The sequence below is a fragment of the Astatotilapia calliptera genome, chromosome 2 (genome assembly GCF_900246225.1).
Source record: "Astatotilapia calliptera chromosome 2, fAstCal1.2, whole genome shotgun sequence".
NCBI lineage: Eukaryota > Metazoa > Chordata > Actinopteri > Cichliformes > Cichlidae > Astatotilapia > Astatotilapia calliptera.
In genome coordinates this window covers 10174179-10194324 of record NC_039303.1, presented here as the reverse complement: position 1 = coordinate 10194324, position 20146 = coordinate 10174179, and positions in this window count along the sequence as shown.

The window sequence follows — 20146 nt, the reverse complement described above, 5'->3', positions numbered from 1 at the left end:
GACAGTGGGAAGGAAAAACTCCCTTTTAACAGGAAGAAACCTCAGGCAGTACCGGGCTCAGGGAGGGGCGGGGCCATCTGCTGCGACCGGCTGGGGTGAGAGAAGGAAGACAGGATAAAAGACATGCTGTGGAAGAGAGACAGAGGTTAATAACAAGTGAATAACAAATAAAAACAAGGGGGTTGATGAAAACCCAAAACCAACACCAGTCTGGTCACCAGCAGCTCAGTAGAAGTTAACAGGATACAGAAACGGTGAGACTCCCGTGCTTTCACCGCCCTCCATCCACCTTGACCTCCTCCTTTACAAGCACAAACATCTCTGAGACACAGTTTGGTTTCCTGTGAATGTGGTTTAATCAGACAAAGTTGTTTTGTAGAGTTTAAAGGGAGAACTTGTCTTCAGATGCAAAGAACTCACCAGAATTTCAGTGTGCTGTAACAATCATGAAATACAGCGTTCAAAAGTGACACGTTCAATAAAATGTGTTTTCGCATCTGTGACAGATGTGCGAAGCTTCAAATGATGCCGCAAGTTTCTGCTAAACGTGTTTATTCTGCAGAGCATTAAGACTTTATTCCTTTCTGTTCATCATTCTCATTATCTGCAGAACATACACGCTCGATGAGTATTTACACATTAGTGGGAAAAAAACTTTATATTCTGCTAAATTATGCAGAGATTTTGCTAAAGGCCTTTTTTCTGGAGTTGGTTAGAGTTCGTGATGCAAGACTTTCAGCTCCTTACAGCGCTGAGGTCAGTCGGAGCAGATTTACCTCGGCTGCGAGCACCCCAAAAACTTTCAACGGCTGTTTTACTCTGAAAAGAAACCTCACTCTCATTTATTTTGGAGAGGGAGCAGAGAGGACGCCCTGCCTTTTGTTTCCCAGCAGCCCCGTCTGTCATCTATAATTCATAATGTTTAATGGGCGGCTGATATTTTGGGGAAACGCCATTTGCAGAAATCAATGGAACAAATAATGAGCAGCTGATGTTAATGCTGCTGCTCAGACCTGAAATCCTCACTGACAGGAAGAAGGGAAAAAAACAGTCAAAAGCAGGCAGGAAAGGTGTTGGAAAGCAGCCGGATAATCTGATCTGAGTCCAAATTTAAGGCTGATTAATAAATAAATAATGTGCCCCCAACAAAAAATGAATTATTCAGTCGTTCAGCCGTCAAAAAAAATCCTAATAAATGTTGGCCCACATATTGAGATGCACATTTCGGGCATCTAATGACCTGAATCTAAATGGTCGGCCGTGGACTTGGATGAATTTTAAGTGTGTGTGCGTTTAAAGTGTGTTTGTGTGTGTTTTAAATGTGTGAGTACTCAATCATCAGTGTGAATATTTAAGGGGAAAGCAGGCGCTGACCTCTTTTCTTTCGTTTTACTGCTGAGTTCAGTCAGTTTTGGCTGAATTACACTTAAATGTAATCTCAGTTTAACATTTAAAACACTGATAGCGACGCCCGTAAATCGATCATTTTATCAGCAAACATCAGATACTCTGCAGCTGAGTTTGACACATTATGTTTCCTTCTTATCTGGACAGCTGACACATTTATTTTTAACCACATAATTCGATTTCTCTTATGTTTCAAGTCTCTCGAAAATGTTTCACAATAAAAGGAAATCTTAAAATAGATCTGTTCTGCTTATTCCCCCATCTATGTTTTCATTCTTGGACTCTACTACAGCAGCTTTGCATCATCCTTATGAGTGATGAGTGTTCATTATGTTGTTCTATGAAATCAGTTTAAGGACTTTACTCTGAAAATCAGCTCGATGAACAAACAAAAAGTCTCTGACGAATTAAAGAAGACGCTGAGACACTCAATGAGGAGAAGAGGAATATAAATACACTGATCTGATGAACCTGAGGTGAACCTAATAGCGAGGCGCAGACAATCTACAAAAGGAGAGAAAACAAAAAGAAAATTACCAAATTAAAACAGGAAATGGCCAACACAAAACTCACGTGGAGGAAATAACAATAACAATCTTTATTTATAACATGACTCCAAGTTTTCTTCAATTTGACCTGAAACCAGTGACTAGTTTACTAGCTTGCAGACGGTCAGAGAGCCAGGATATCGGGCGCCATTTTCCCACAGAAGTCCTTTCAAAACCAGAGCTATCGCCCCCTGCTGGTCATTTAAAAAAATGCCGATTTTAAGCACTTTTAAAAACTGAAAGCTACGTCCATATTTTATACTGTCTATGATGAACGAATGCAGGCTTAATCTTCAAGTCACTAACCCTTCATTTAAGACCAGAGCTGTATATTTTTAATCAGAAAATATTTCCTGTAGTGTTTTTACAGGAATTGGGCTGTTGGTGTGACAAGGAAATGTGTATTTTTTTTAAATAGTATAAGCTTCGACTTTATCGCAATTTTTTGGTAATTATTTGATAATTAGCCATCTAATTTTGACAGTCATAATTTTCCAGTTTAACTGCTCTGGGAGTTTCTGCACAAAATATCTGAAATACAGCACATCTGCAAACCAGATGTTCAGATTTAGTTTGAAACAGAAGCTTCCTGATTATGGTGACTTCTCCGTGGTTTGTTATTGATAAAAGTATCACAGAGTCATTCAATTTAAACAGGAACATTTGAGAATATCTGTCACAGACAAAGGAAACAGCAGGTGTACGAGAACACAAAGAAAGACATTTAAAAAGTAATAATTGCCCCCACTTGGTGACCTGCAGCACTGGCCTCCATTTAGGCTTCAGAATGGTATGCCGGGGAATTTAAGGTTGGGTTTTGCCCACAGACACTGGGTTAGTAGATAACCTGCTCTACCTCTGGGAACCATCTGCACCTTAAAATGATCACAAAATGAGTACAAAGAGATGCATTTTCTACAAATACAGAAAAATAAAATGAACTCACACTGTTGAGTGCCTGTGGGCCTTTTACACATCTGATCAGGGATCCGCTGTCCCTGATATTGTACATGTTTATACATAACTGCTTCATGTCTGCTGTATTTAAACAGTCGGCTCAGCAGTGATGGGCCTTCAGGCCTTCCAGCCCTCACCTGGGGCTCGAAACCTCCAGGAGTCAGTTTGAGGAGGAGGAGTGAGCTGGCTCAGGTTTCAGGACTGCTGTGGCTGTGAGAGTAGCTGCTCAGGAATCTGGATAGAAACCCGGTCTTGTTTTCATGTGTCAGCAGTCACGGAGCTGGCTGTGTTATTTCGCCGGAGGGCACTTGGAGTCTCTTTAGCCTTAAAGTTGGTCTGGAAAGCGTCCCGGAGTCCAGAACCATAAACACATTAAGGAAGGCACACGGCTGCCTCTCGACCATTTCACGCTTCACGTCCACAGTTCTGCTTGAGTTTTTGTTGGAAGTCTCTCTGCAGCCCTCTGGTTCCTGATGCTGGACCTCCTTTCTCCTCCGTGCCCCCTCCTCGCTCTCCTGACTAACACAGCATTAGTGGCAATTTGTGAAATCCTGAATGTTATGTGACGTTTCATTTTATAGTTTCTTAATCAGATGCTGCTCAGATGTGAATTACTGGAAAATTACAAAACACATCCTGGAGAGTTTGGATCCAGTCATTGAGAAACAGGGTGTTTCAGTGAAGTTTAGGAAAAATATGTTTTATTTCGGGGGAAACACTTCATAGGACCCGTCCCATCCTGGCAACAAACTGTTCCAACTTCTGCAATCTGGTAGAAGGTTCCGCATCTTCCGGGCAAGGACAGAGAGACTCAAGAGGAGCTTCTATCCCCAAGCCATCCGTGCCCTAAACACACACACCCGCCCTCTCACATCATCTATAATTGACTGAGACAGGACTCTCTTCCAGACACTCTAAACCAAGGCACAATGTACATTTCAATTCCTTTAATTTTAAATATGTTTATATTGTCTATCCTGTAAAATAGTCAGATGCTGCTGATCTATGAACTGACTGTGACCTGATGTAAAATAAAATCTTTGCCGGCATGCCCTTAACATCCTGTAGAATGATTTGGATATGAAGGACTCAGAGGAAAAAACCCAAAACATGTGAGGTTTATGTCCCAGAGCTCTTTAGTGCCATCTTTCCTCTGCTTCCAGTGTCAAAAGAGCGCTACACTAGCTAACACTGGCTTACAAATGGACTAGACTAATCACTGACATCACTAAATGACTGGCTCCCAGCACGAATAGACTCTAACTCCAAGAGGACTTACACTGATATGGTTTCACAGAGGATTTAGATACAGACAACATTAAAGAGCAAGCTAAGGCTAACCAGCTAGCTATTAGGTTTGGTATCAAGTTTGTCTTTGTTAGGAGCTAATGTTTAGTTTTTCTAATTGAGCCTGTCTGACTAACTGATTCAGACTTCAGATTTAGCCATCTGAAAAACTCGTAGTGAAATATGTCATGTCAGCTAATCTCATAACTGGCCACTTCAATATTAATCTATTAGCTAATGTTACAAATTAACCATAACCAGACTGCTATAGATAATTTTCCGTTAGCTAGCGAACTGTATCTTGGTTGCTAAAATTATCACTAGCAAAATTACATCTGAGTAAAAATTTTACTTGGTTAGAATTGTTGAAATTAATTCACCAGTTATGATACTAATGTGTAAAAGCACTGATTTTAGTTCATCATATAATGTCACAAAGCAACGATAGCAAGCTAGGTCGGATAGCCAACTGTAACTAGTGTGCCTGATATTGGTAGCTTTGTCAGTTTGTTGTCATCGTATTGATACTCAGGTATACTTTGCTGGTTTCTCAGCTGTAATGAAAACCTGACACTTAGTATAGACTACAACAGAGCAACTAGCAGTGAAGGGCAGCCTACATTGGTCTCATCATTTTGGCTGATGCTAGCTCGCACATTGAGGATATGTAGGAAAATGATGAGACTTAATAATGCATGATTATGGCACATAAGAGCTGTCCTTTGACCTTGATATTATGATGATAAAATCATACCTGATCTTGCCTTTTATTTATATTATATTTATATTTTAAAATTTTTGATCTGTGCACATGTGCAGAGGAGGGATAGTGGATTTGGACAAAGGATATTGAAGATGGAGCTGCCAGGCAAGAGGAGAAGGGGAAGATCTCAGAGAAATTTAATGGATGTAGGGAAGGAGAATCAACAGTAGTGACCCCTAACTGGCTAGTCAAAAGAACAAGAAGTAGATATTTTTTTCTAGCTTCCACGGTCTGTAACGAGTGAAACACAACAACAAAAAACCCTCTTCAGCTGTCGCATTCAAGAAACAGAACGTTTCTTTCAGTCCCAGCTGTCAATCTCAGAGTTTTCTCAGAGGTCTTCAGGGGAAAAGCTCTGACTTTAATCCTGCTGTCAATCTCATTGTGGTGGTGGGGGTCATGGGGTCGCCTCTACAGGATTGTCTAACCTTTGTCCAAAGAGGACGGGGGGGGGGGGGGGGACCAGCACGTTAATTCCTCTATTGACAGATGTCCAATCAGGGTGCCCGACTACGATTTGTCCTGCATGTTAACGAGCTGCACACAGTCAATAAAAGTCACGCATTGACTGTAGAAACCAACCAGTGAAAAGACACAACTTGAGTTAACCTATTTTTCAGCGTTCATTCTGAATCACTACCTTTAATATTTTGGAATAATTGAATTCAGTTCAGCTTTATTCATATATAGTGCTGTCACAGCAACAGTCATCCGAAGGCACTTGTAAGGTAAAGACTCTACAATAGTGATAAGTGGTTGGATTGGCTGATGATGCCTGAAATCTCAGTTACCAATAGATTTTTCAGTTTGCTTTACGTAAAAACCAAAAATGGAGGGGTCACCAATCATCCAATCAGAAAGAGCCACACAGATGTGTGACCTCTATAAGATGCTGCTGATTGGATAACTGACTAAGACCCACATTGTGGCATTTATGAAGGCTATGGCTGTGTCCCAATCCAGCGACCACACGCTTCGTAGTGTGCATTTGGAGACCGATTCCAAATTCGAAGTATACTCCAAATGCGGTTGACAAATACGCCGTTCATTTCCCCAAATTTGAAGTGTGGTCCGGTGTAGACTTCGTGGTCCCATAAATCCCACAATTCATGGCGTAGCAGTGTGGATATTTTGTTCGGAAAAAAACGGCGGATGCCTGAAGCCGAAGAGTAAACTGTCAAAAATAAGTACTGAATATTATGTCACTTATCTATGTGCGAATGTTTAATAATGAAGAACATTAAAACGTGAATGTTGGCCACATGTCAGCAAGTTATGTGACATTAGTGATGTTTGTACTTCCAGCGTCAGCTTGGTTTTAAAGCCTTTAAATTATACGCCGTTCAATAGTCGACCTTAATCTTACAGAGAATGAGATGATTTTATGGATAATTAAAGTCAGTCATATATCCACAAACATAACAAGCTGAAAGTCAGTGATGCTGCTCGGTTTACAGTCCTGAATATCACGGCACAAGCAGGATTCACTGCACTGTTAATGTTAGCTACGTTACATTGCTGCCTCTGTTCGGTGGTGTCGAGCCAAACGGACTTTAACGTGTGTTTGAATGAGCTGACGGTTCACTCGTTAAGCTGAAAGAAAGATGTGTCCACTGTACCATCTGGGAATTCTTCTTGTTTAGCACTTGTAATAACACAAACACTAAATCCTCCTTCACTTGTGCTGTTTTGTAGCAGTGTATACTAGTGATGGGATTTCCGGGTCTTTTTAGAGATCCGGCTCTTTCGGTTCGGCTCACTAAAAAGAGCCGGCTCTTTCGGCTCCGAACCGGCTCTTCAGGTTGTTTTGTTGCTTTAATTAATTTATTATTAACAATAATATAAAATTATGCACAAAAGGAATTACTAACGTAAAAACAAGTGGTTTTATTTATATATGTTTATATATAAATATATGCGGTGGCCCCTAGAGACAAAACACGTACAAACTCCAAAACACATTTCTAGCATGAACTGAGCTTCCAAAGCAGAGCTACTAGATGACTTAAATTACACAATTGAAAGCATGTGTGTATTGTTTGTGTATTTATACACAGGCACTCATATATATATTCAAATAATTTTAAAAAAAGTTCATTTACCTGTTATTACCACACACCAAATCCGGTCGTTGGTACTTGCTGGCTTGTGTAGCCACAAGATAACAAAGGCTCAACACTGCGCCCAGCATCCTGGAGCACTTCTGTTGTCTTTTTGTACGTGTTTTGAGTTTTTATGTGCTTCTGAGTTTTTACGTGCTTCGGAGTTTGTACGTGTTTTTACGTGTTTTGGAGTTTTTACGTGTTTTTGAGTTTGTACGTGTTTTTACGTGTTTTGGAGTTTGTACATGCTTCAGAGTTCGTACGTGATTTGAAGTTTGTATGTGCTTTGTCTCTAGGGGCCACCGTAAATATACTTTTATTTATTCACTCCACATAAAATGTAATAAATAAATCATATAATACAAAAATCAACTATTCACATTTCAAGTTTTAACTATTTAAATTTTCAGCTTTTTCCTTTCACAAATTTAAAGTGAAAAGAACACAAAACACTGCAAACCACAACACAATTAAATATAAATTATAATATGAAAACTAAAAGAACATGCATATTCTCTGTCATATGGACCTGCATGAATAAACTTTCTCAATCCTTTATCATCTGCAACCGAAAATAGTTGTGGATGATTACTATACCTTTCTAATGTTGTTGTCCCTGGCTCTCTTTCTCTCTCTCTGGCTCTGTTCCTGTGCTACTGAGTGTAACTACCGCCCCTCCCCCCTCTGCCCAGCGTAAAGCACAAGGCTCGCGTGCAGAGTGAAGCGGGAAAAAAGTGCGAGAGAGAGGCTGAGAGAAAGAAAAAGAAAAAAAACCCACGTGACGGCTCGCGATAAGGAGCCGGCTCGCGTCGTTCACGTCAAAGAGCCGGCTCTAAGAGCCATTTCGTTCGCGAACGACCCATCACTAGTGTATACACCTGAGACTGTCACCTGTCTGTCTGTCCTGCACTCTCTCTCTGTTTCTTTCTCTCTGATTGTGTAATAAAAGTAATGGTAAATGGACTGATTCTTATATAGCGCTTTTCTACTCTCCTGGAGTACTCAAAGCACTCTATACAACATGCCTCATTCACACCCACTCATACAAGCACTTCTAAACTACATTCACACACATTCATACTCTGATGAACAACTTTGAGTTAGTATCTTGCCCAAGGATATTTGGCATGCAGACTGGGGAAGCCAAGGATCGAACCACCAACCTTCTGATCAGTAGCTGATCTGCTCTACGACCTGAGCAACAGCCACCCCACCCAAAGTATGAACATGTATTTATAAGTTACACTTGTGTTTGAATCCTGCAGCTTATCACACATTTGATTTCCATGTGTGACAACTGCAAGTGTCCAGAGTGAGGACAGACTGAGGGACCCACTGCTACACATCATCTGTGAGGCATTGCACCCCTGATGATCCACCAGGACAAACTCAGCAGTGTGTGAGGAAGAGGAGGAAGAGCCAGCAGCATCTGACAGATGGAGAGAATAGACAGACTGTTCCCTGTTTGTGAAGGACTGCTAGAAAAGTTTAAAATCACTAATTGTCTGCCCTGAATCAGTCTTATTAGGTAATGTTCAAATAATTTTACCATTCCAGTGTTTTCAGTGTGGGAGAAAGTACTCAGGGCCTTCAAGTTACACACTATGAAAGGCAGCAATACAGGGAGTGCAGAATTATTAGGCAAATGAGTATTTTGTCCACATCATCCTCTTCATGCATGTTGTCTTACTCCAAGCTGTATAGGCTCGAAAGCCTACTACCAATTAAGCATATTAGGTGATGTGCATCTCTGTAATGAGAAGGGGTGTGGTCTAATGACATCAACACCCTATATCAGGTGTGCATAATTATTAGGCAACGTCCTTTCCTTTGGCAAAATGGGTCAAAAGAAGGACTTGACAGGCTCAGAAAAGTCAAAAATAGTGAGATATCTTGCAGAGGGATGCAGCAGTCTCAAAATTGCAAAGCTCATCGACCAATCAAGCGTTTCATTCAAAATAGTCAACAGGGTCGCAAGAAGCGAGTGGAAAAACCAAGGCACAAAATAACTGCCCATGAACTGAGAAAAGTCAAGCGTGCAGCTGCCAAGATGCCACCAGTTTGGCCATATTTCAGAGCTGCAACATCACTGGAGTGCCCAAAAGCACAAGGTGTGCAATACTCAGAGACATGGCCAAGGTAAGAAAGGCTGAAAGACGACCACCACTGAACAAGACACACAAGCTGAAACGTCAAGACTGGGCCAAGAAATATCTCAAGACTGGTTTTTCTAAGGTTTTATGGACTGATGAAATGAGAGTGAGTCTTGATGGGCCAGATGGATGGGCCCGTGGCTGGATTGGTAAAGGGCAGAGAGCTCCAGTCCGACTCAGACGCCAGCAAGGTGGAGGTGGAGTACTGGTTTGGGCTGGTATCATCAAAGATGAGCTTGTGGGGCCTTTTCGGGTTGAGGATGGAGTCAAGCTCAACTCCCAGTCCTACTGCCAGTTTCTGGAAGACATCTTCTTCAAGCAGTGGTACAGGAAGAAGTCTGCATCCTTCAAGAAAAACATGATTTTCATGCAGGACAATGCTCCATCACACGCGTCCAAGTACTCCACAGCGTGGCTGGCAAGAAAGGGTATGAAAGAAGAAAAACTAATGACATGGCCACCTTGTTCACCTGATCTGAACCCCATTGAGAACCTGTGGTCCATCATCAAATGTGAGATTTACAAGAAGGGAAAACAGTACACCTCTCTGAACAGTGTCTGGGAGGCTGTGGTTGCTGCTGCACGCAATGTTGATGGTGAACAGATCAAAACACTGACAGAATCCATGGATGGCAGGCTTTTGAGTGTCCTTGCAAAGAAAGGTGGCTATATTGGTCGCTGATTTGTTTTTGAATGTCAGAAATGTATATTTGTGAATGTGGAGATGTTATATTGGTTTCACTGGTAAAAATAAATAATTGAAATGGGTATATATTTGTTTTGTGTTAAGTTGCCTAATAATTGTGCACAGTAATAGTCACCTGCACACACAGATATCCCCCTAAAATAGCTAAAACTAAAAACAAACTAAAAACTACTTCCAAAAACATTCAGCTTTGATATTAATGAGTTTTTTGGGTTCATTGAGAACATGGTTGTTGTTCAATAATAAAATTATTCCTCAAAAATACAACTTGCCTAATAATTCTGCACTCCCTATATAGTAGTAGATTCAAAGAATACAAATAATGAGCTGGAAATAAGAATAAGGCGATACACAACAGCCTGAGGAGGCACTGGACCGAAGCTCCAGATATTACATATTAAGCTAAAGTCTAGTTTTCATTACTCTTGGTTAACTAGATTTAGATTTAGTTTTAAAATTATTCCTCAAAAATACAACTTGCCTAATAATTCTGCACTCCCTGTAAGTTTAATATTCAGAAACCTAAAGTCTGTATCAGCAGCAGAATGGAGCCAAAATAGATGTCTGTTTCAGTTCTATGAAGCTTTGAGTATTTTGGATTAGTAGCACTGCTGTGTTTATTGCATCATATTGTTGTAATTGTTTATATGCTTTATATATTCTGAGGTAAGTTGATCTATAGTGTTACATCATATTCTATAAGGATGTTATGTGTTTGTGTACTTTCTGCCCAGTTTGACCCATTTAGCAGAAGTCAGCCTGTTTAAGGCTCTGATATCTATTCTGTATAACTTAAAGCAGTTATGACATGGTCTGATTTTCTCACCCAATAAAGGAATATTTAATATATCAGTCTACTCTTCATTCTGTCAGAAACAGTTATCACAGCTCGTACATTTTCTTTTTACACATATATGTAAGCACTGAGCCAAATTAAGTAATGCCAACATAATAAAAAAACAATATTTGTCTCTTATATATAATACATCTGTATACAGTGGGGCAAAAAAGTATTTAGTCAGCCACCGATTGTGCAAGTTCCCCCACTTAAAATGATGACAGAGGTCAGTAATTTGCACCAGAGGTACACTTCAACTGTGAGAGACAGAATGTGAAAATGTGAATTAGGGTGGAGAATAAGTATTTGGTCACCTCAAACAAGGAAAATCTCTGGCTCTCACAGACCTGTAACGTCTTCTGTAAGAAGCTTTTCTGTCCCCCACTCGTTACCTGTATGAATGGCACCTGTTTGAACTCATCATCTGTATAAAAGACACCTGTCCACAGCCAAAAACTGTCAGACTCCAAACTCCGCCATGGCCAAGACCAAATAGCTTTCGAAGGACACCAGGAAAAGTATTGTAGACCTGCACCAGACTGGGAAGAGTGAATCTACAATAGGCAAGCAGCTTGGTGTGAAAAAATCAACTGTGGGAGCAATCATCAGAAAATGGAAGACATACAAGACTACTGATAATCTCCCTCGATCTGGGGCTCCACGCAAGATCTCATCCCGTGGGGTCGAAATGATCATGAGAACGGTGAGCAAAGATCCCAGAACCACACGGGGGGACCTGGTGAATGACCTGCAGAGAGCTGGGACCAAAGTAACAAAGGTCACCATCAGTAACACACTACAACGGCAGGGAACCAAATCCCGCAGTGCCAGACGTGTTCCGCTGCTGAAGCCAGTGCATGTCCAGGCCCGTCTGAAGTTTGCCAGAGAGCACATGGATGATACAGCAGAGGATTGGGAGAATGTCATGTGGTCAGATGAAACCAAAGTAGAACTTTTTGGTATAAACTCAACTTGTCGTGTTTGGAGGAAGAAGAATACTGAGTTGCATCCCAAGAACACCATACCTACTGTGAAGCATGGGGGTGGAAACATCATGCTATGGGGCTGTTTTTCTGCCAAGGGGACAGGACGACTGATCCGTGTTAAGGACCGAATGAATGGGGCCATGTATCGTGAGATTTTGAGCCAAAACCTCCTTCCATCAGTGAGAACTTTGAAGATGAAACGAGGCTGGGTCTTCCAACATGACAATGATCCAAAACACACCACCCGGGCAACAAAGGAGTGGCTCCGTAAGAAGCATTTGAAAGTCCTGGAGTGGCCTAGCCAGTCTCCAGACCTCAACCCCATAGAAAATCTGTGGCGGGAGTTGAAAGTCCGTGTTGCTCGGCGACAGCCCCAAAACATCACTGCTCTCGAGAAGATCTGCATGGAGGAATGGGCCAAAATACCAGCTACTGTGTGTGCAAACCTGGTAAAGACCTATAGTAAACGTTTGACCTCTGTTATTGCCAACAAAGGTTATGTTACAAAGTATTGAGTTGCATTTTTGTTATTGACCAAATACTTATTTTCCACCCTGATTTACGAATAAATTCTTTACAAATCCTACCATGTGGATTCATGGATTTTTTTTCACATTCTGTCTCTCACAGTTGAAGCGTACCTCTGACTAAATACTTTTTTGCCCCACTGTATACACTGTCAAAGATACTTGTCTTTGAGTGAAGATTTAAGGTGATAGGACATTTAAATAAATGCAACTTGAGTCTTTACTGAAGCTCAGTATTTGACACAGAGTTCAAGCTCACTGCTGTAATAACTAATAATAATCTGACAATAACTTTAATATTGGCCATATTATATTTACATTGCCAAAGTGAGATGAATTTAGTCTCATGAACAACATTAGCTAATTGATATTTACTAACTAATCTTGAAATGACTGTTCAGTACAGAAATGAAGCCCAACAATCATGTTTTACAGTCCCGTGGAAAATGAACGAACAAAAAAACATTTTTTCTCCTTCAGTTCTGTCAAACAATGCTGTATGAAACATTTCTCATGTTAGTACAATGGTTGCTAGGCAACATGAGCAGTGTGAGGAAGGCCATACCATCCCATTTCACAAGCCTCTCACTTCCGCACTTCTCGTACTTCGTAGTACCCGCCGTACACAGTCCGTGAACTGCACGCACTACTAAGCGTGCGGTTGCTGGACTGGGACAGCCTACGAGTCACCTTGTTTGCATCTAAGTGGATTCTGATGAGAACTAAAGTTATATGAGTTTTTTTTTCTTTCACCATAAACACATACGTATGTCACTGAATTAAGGTTCACACTGACCTACCTAAAGGTACATTAAAAATGGATCGAATCTTCTAAAATCACCTCAACTATCAAAAGAATGTGAAGAAACAACAGCTATGATTTCATGCCCAGCACATGTATTTATTGTGCTTTAGCAATATCACATAAAAGTGAACACAAGCTAGGTTGTAATCTCAAGTAATACCACTTTGAACCACAAGATGGTGAAGTGAGGAAGTTATTCAAGCTAGTGTTGTCTAAACATTTGCACAGAATCTGTGTTAACGTCTTAAGCAGGTAACTTACCTAATGGCTTTAAGACCAGAGATGGGCAGTAACGCGTTAATCCGATTACTTTTTTCAAGTAACGAGTAAAGTAAGGGAATACTATTGCGAAAACGGTAATTAGATTACCGTTAGTGATGGGATTTCCGGCTCTTTTTAGAGATCCGGCTCTTTTGGTTCGGATCACTAAAAAGAGCCAGCTCTTTCGGCTCCGAACCGGCTCTTCATGTTGTTTTGTTACTTTAATTAATTTATTATTAACAATAATATAAAATTATGCACAAAAGGAATTACTAACGTAAAAAAAAGTGGTTTTATTTATATATGTTTATATATAAATATATGCGGTGGCCCCTAGAGACAAAACACGTACAAACTCCAAAACACATTTCTAGCATGAACTGAACTTCCAAAGCAGAGCTACTAGATCACTTAAATTACACAATTGAAAGCATGTGTGTATTGTTTGTGTATTTATACACAGGCACTCATATATATTCAAATAATTAAAAAAAAAAGTTCATTTACCTGTTACTACCACACACCAAATCCGGTCGTTGGTACTTGCTGGCTTGTGTAGCCACAAGATAACAAAAGCTCAACACTGCGCCCAGCATCCCCCATATGTAAAAGATATATATAAATCTTATAAAGTTTGTATCTGTCTTGTGTGAAACTTGTATGAAAAGCATATAAGAATGAAAACAGATATAAGATCCCTTGAAAAATTATATAATGAAACTTGTATGTTTTGGATACTTACTAAAACAATGTATGAAAGTAATGAGAAAGTGGCCACTTTCATGAGTAATCACATATAGGTTTTTACTATTTCTTTTCCATATGGGCCTGGAGCACTTCTGTTGTCTTTTGTACATGTTTTGAGTTTTTATGTGCTTCTGAGTTTTTATGTGCTTCTGAGTTTTTACGTGCTTCGGAGTTTGTACATGTTTTGGAGTTTTTACGTGTTTTGGAGTTTGTATGTGCTTTGTCTCTAGGGGCCACTGTAAATATACTTTTATTTATTTACTCCACATAAAATGTAATAAATAAATCATATAATACAAAAATCAACTATTCACATTTCAACTTTTAACTATTTAAATTTTCAGCTTTTTCCTTTTACAAATTTAAAGTGAAAACAACACAAAATACTGCAAACCACAACGCAATTAAATATAAATTATAATATGAAAACAAAAAGAACATCTGTCATATGGGCCCGCATGAATAAACTTTCTGAATCCTTCATCATCTGCAACCGAAAATAGTTGTGGATGATTACTATACCGTTTCTAATGTGAAGTTGTTGTCCCTGGCTCTCTTTCTCTCTCTCTCCCTCCTGCTCTGTTCCTGTGCTACTGCAAGTGTAACTACCGCCCCGCCCCCCTCTGCCCAGCGTAAACCCCAAGGCTAGCGTGCAGAGTGAAGCGGAAGAAAAGTGCCAGAGAGGGCGAGAGAAAGAAAAAAAAAAAAACCCCACGTGACGGCTCGCGATAAGGAGCTCGCGTCGTTCACGTTAAAGAGTCGGCTCTAAGAGCCATTTCGTTCGCGAACGACCCATCACTAGTTTGTACGTGCTTCAGGGTTTTTACGTGCTTTGGAGTTTTTACGTGTTTTGGAGTTTTTACGTTCTTCTGAGTTTTTACATGTTTTGGAGTTTGTAAGTGCCTTGGGGTTTGTACGCATTTTGGAGTTTTTACGTGCTTTGGAGTTTTTACGTGCTTCAGGGTTTGTACATGCTTAGGAGTTTGTATGTGTTTTGGAGTTCGTACGTGTTTTGGAGTTTGTACGTGCTTCTGAGTTTGTTTAGCGGAAAAAAGGGCGAGAGAGAGGGTGAGAGAAAGAAAAAAAAAAACCCTCACGAGCCGGCTCGCGTCGTTCACTTCAAAGAGTCGGCTCTAAGAGCCGTTTCGTTCGCGAACGACACATCACTATAAAATACTTCTCTTTTTGATTGTGTTCGTCTCTGTTCATGTCCCTCCTGTTTCCTGTCAGAAATAAGTCTCATAGTATACATAGTGATGCCATTCCCCTCATTTGGAACAGCTTGGTTCAACAGTTGCGGGAATATGAAGAGACTTCCTCTTATTTCACAATAACATTTTAAAAAGTCATATTTATGTATCTGCAGTCACTCTCTCACAGTATTTCTTGATTCATAGATTCAGTCAGGTACATTGCTACATAATAATAGATCTGCATAATGTCTGTCTTCTCTGCTTGAAAAATAGATCTGGATCTCAGTGAGACAGCCTGTTTAAATAAATAAAATAATAATAATTTGCATAATGACATGACACGTGCTCCCTCATTTAAAAAACAACAACATTTAAATACTTTATTTTATCTAAACTTCATCTTCATTAATTGCTCCAAAAACTCACTACTTTCACAACAAATGTGTTTTTAGATGGAAGAAGAGCCTGCAGATTAAACGCCACAGTGCACAGGAAGTCTTTTTTTCATTCTGTTTTAACTTTTAGTGATGAAAAGATTGATTAACAGAGCAGAAATCTGCCATTTCAAAAGAACATTAAGAAATGTGTAGAGAAAAAATGGGACCATGTGAATAATATTTTATGTTTAAACAGAACTTTTGTTTCCAAAGTTACGTTTGACTGAAACACAAGAAAAAAGTTTGCATTTATGAGCGAAAACCACCAAACCAGATGGACCTGTGCAGGCTGTGAAACCAGTTAGGATCATGTAAATATTACAGTGGTCAGATTTTTCTAAAGACGGCCCCTCCACCACCTCCCCATCTGCAGATTCCAGCTCCGTCAATATGAACTTCCTGCACTAACCCTGTTTCTTCACCAGCAGAAGATTTTCTGCCAGTTTTCTGACTCTAACCCTCATTTGGCTGCTGGATCAGAACTAGTCAGAGGAATGTCTGCCACGTTTCTTTCTTTTTTTTCTCTTCCCAGGAATCGTTTCATGTGGCGAGCCTCCTGCCTGCTCCCTGATCCAGTTTACTGCTTTTCCCATGACATGTTTCCTGACAAGTTTCCCTGTGTGGTTGCAGACGCTGCCAGCATGTGAAGGACGGAGCTTCAGAGCTGAACGAGGCCTCCACGTCCAGGAAAAAGACTCTGAAGTGTTCGGATCTCAGTGTTTTTATTATGGCCGAAACACGACAAAAATTAGAATAAAGCATTTTCATTCTTAAGGACACGAAATATAGGATTTCCCTTCTGTTTCTCGTTATACTAACTGATATTTATCACTTGGAAAAGGCCTCAAGCACACAGAAACTTTCCTGATTTTGTTTTTACAACTAAACAAAATAAAAGGCAAATTTTCAGCAACATATTTTATATATAGTCATGGCCAGTAAAACAGCCATCATTGGAGTGATGTCACAACTGGGTTTTTGGAAATAACATGGGACCTAAAAATTAACCTAGTGGCACACCAAAGGTTTTTAAATTTCACAATGATATTATGTTGTCATGGTTTGGGTTTTTTGTTCTTTTGTAATTCATTTATCAACACTGAGGCTGAAAAACCAAGTAACCAAGAGGCACCAAAAGCTGCAGTTCCTCTAATGTCCAGTAGAGGCGCCACCAGTGAGTCAGTCCTGACTGTCTGGCATGTTAAAACTTTACAGCAGAAATAATAATAATGGATGGCATTTATATAGCGCTTTTCTAGATCCTGAAAGCGCTTTACAATTCCACTATTCATTCACTCTCACATTCACACACTGGTGGAGGCAAGCTACAGTTGTAGCCACAGCTGCCCTGGGGCAGACTGACAGAAGCGAGGCTGCCATATCGCGCCATCGGCCCCTCTGGCCATCACCAGTAGGCAAGTAGGGTAAAGTGTCTTGCCCAAGGACACAACGACCAGAACCGAAAGAGCTGGGGATCGGTCCGGCAACCTTCCAGTTACAAGAAATGAACATGTTTACAGCCTGATTCAAAACTGCTTGATCTCTATAGGTAATTTAATCCATCATAACAACTGTACCACTGAGAATGTTTTTATAACTCACCTGTTTAATTGTATTAAGTCTTAAAGTTTGCATCATTGGGGGCATGGCCTCTTTTACTTAGAGGTGAAAGGGGGACACACGTTGGTGTAGCTGCTAGCTGTCTGCAAGGCTTCACCTCAGCCCATTGAAATCCCTGGACTGGCCCTCTGGACCGTATTTGTGCTGTTGGAGCCTTTTGGGGAATTTTTAATCACCAATAATTTGGCTGTTGTGAGGTTAATGTACTAACAGACCATCCGAGAAGGCTGTGTTCCATTTTTGGTGAAATTCTAGGATTTTATGTAGCTAATGTAGCTGATAACACCTTCTCATCCAAATATGGTCACTTCCACAAAACAACACGTTGGGGAAAATAGTTGGAACAAATCAAGTGTTTGTTTTTACATCTAAGCTGCTCAACATAAAGAAAAACCTGAGGGGGGATTAAATAAACTTAATTCCTTTTCATGCTGTGGTTTCCTCAGTGACTGAAAAACATGGAAATTAATAAAAACATGAGGACTAATGTGCTGCTTTCAGCCAAACATCTCAATTAGCAGATGAATACAAAGGCCAGAAAACTTGTGAGCGATCTGTCGGATGCTCCTTACCAGTTTCCTTTTGTTCATATTAACGCACATAGGTGGTTGTGTCAGAGTGAAACAAAGAAAAAATAAAGACGGTAACCTGGTTTTCACAGGGAGGAAGTGAGAGAGTTGCTGTCGGAGACTGAATTATCCTGTAAGACAAGTGTTAGAGCAGGGAGGGAAATAATTACTGCAGCAGTAATAAGCAGCAGAGTCTTAATAGGATTCAGAGTTTGTTTGGAGCTCAGTTAATGTGTCTATTATTAGAGCTGAGATATTGAATCCACTGCATGTTTTCGGGATAATTGTCTGTGCTGCCTCGCTGTGCTCCAATAATAGGATGTAATAATGATCATCACACTGTGTGGATGAAGCAGGCGTGTAAAGCACTTAGACAAGACTTGATTACTGATGTCGAATAGAAAACACACACACAGTGACGGCTGCTGCAACTTGTGGAATATTAGCTGCATTTCAACATCAAATTATCTGCACGGCATTGCCAACATTAAAGACGTCCTGTCTCAGAGTTAAGAACTCATCCATGCATTTGGCCCTTATATTTGGGTGTGTGTCTCCTGGATCCAAACTGGAAGCTGGTTTATTGTACTTTAACAAACTCCATGAACCGCAAGTAAACCAGCAGCCTGAGAGTGAAGTGCTCTGTTGGGATAAGGTGGCACTGCGAAGTCTTTAAGATAGGGGTGTGTTCTGAGCCCCCTGCTGTACTCTTTGTACACATATGACTGTGTGGCCACTACCAGCTCCACCACCATCATCAAGTTTGCTGACGACACCGTCGTGGTGGGCCTGATCTCTGATAACAACGAGACTGCCTACCTGAAGGAGATTAGGAATCTGGAGAACTGGTGCCAGAAGAACAACCTCCTTCTAAACGTCAGTAAGACAAAGGAGCTGATAGTGGACTTCAGCACTAAGCAGGAGAGGAACTACCAGACCCCTGTCATCAACGAGTGCCCAGTGGAGAGAGTGGACAGCTTCAAATCCCTCGGAGTTCACATCACGCAGGACCTGTCATGGTCCTGTCACATCAACACCATGGTGAAAAAGGCCCGTCAGCGTCTCTACCACCTCAGACGCTTGAGAGACTTCCAACTGCCCTCCAAGGTGCTCAGGAACTTTTACTCCTGCACCATAGAGAGTATCCTGACGGGAAACATCTTAACCTGGTTCGGGAACAGCACCATGCAGGACAGACGAGCTCTACAGAGGGTTGTGCGATCAGCTGAGCGCACCATCCGTTCCGAGCTCCCTGACCTGCACTCAATCTACAGCAGGCGGTGCTGGACCAAGGCCAGGAAGATTGTGAAGGACCTCAGCCATCCCAACAACAGACTGTTCTCTCTGTTGAGGTCAGGAAAGCGATTCCGCTCCCTGAAGACCAACACAGAGAGACTGAGGAGGAGCTTCTTCCCGCAGGCGATACGGTCTCTCAATCACACCACCACACAGTCCTGACCCACACATATGGTTCTTACACACACACTGGACATTCTGGACATTGGTTTCACTTCATCACTTAAATCACTTTAAGCATATTTGCACTGCACAAGACATAATGTGGATTGCACAACACTGGACATTATATTCTTCATTTCCAGTTAATACTTGTACAGCTGCTGTTATTGTGTATATATTTATTTATATTTCTTCATACATTCTTATATAGTTCTATATTGTGTATTTTGTTATACAGTTATTTTATTTTCAACTTTAATTTATATATTTTCTTATTCTTTCCCAGTTAAATTTACCCTTCATTCTAATTTGTGTTGTACAGTTATTTCATTTTTAACCTTAATTTATATTTTATTCCTTCCTAGTTAAATTTACCCTTTTTAATTTTTCATATTTATTTCCTATCTTATTCATAGCCTTTTCCTTTTTTTTCTGATGAGTGACGGAACATTTCTCCCACTGAAAATGATGAACAGAATCAACCTTTAGGGGCGTCCAGAGTAAAGCATCTGGTTAGATAGACACCATGTTTCTGAGGTTTTCAGGGTCAAATAGAACAAACTCAGTTTTGTCTAAATTTAGAGAAGAAAATTACAGGACATCAACCTTTATGCCTTTAGGACATGCCAGGAGTTTATAGCTCAGTCACACTGAGGGGAAAAAAGGACATTAGTCTCTTTGAGATCAACAAAAATTGATGGTTGGCTTCTACTGTACTGAAGTTTTCCCAGATGAATGTGCCTGATCCCATCTGCCGGTGGATCACTGACTTCCTGACGGAC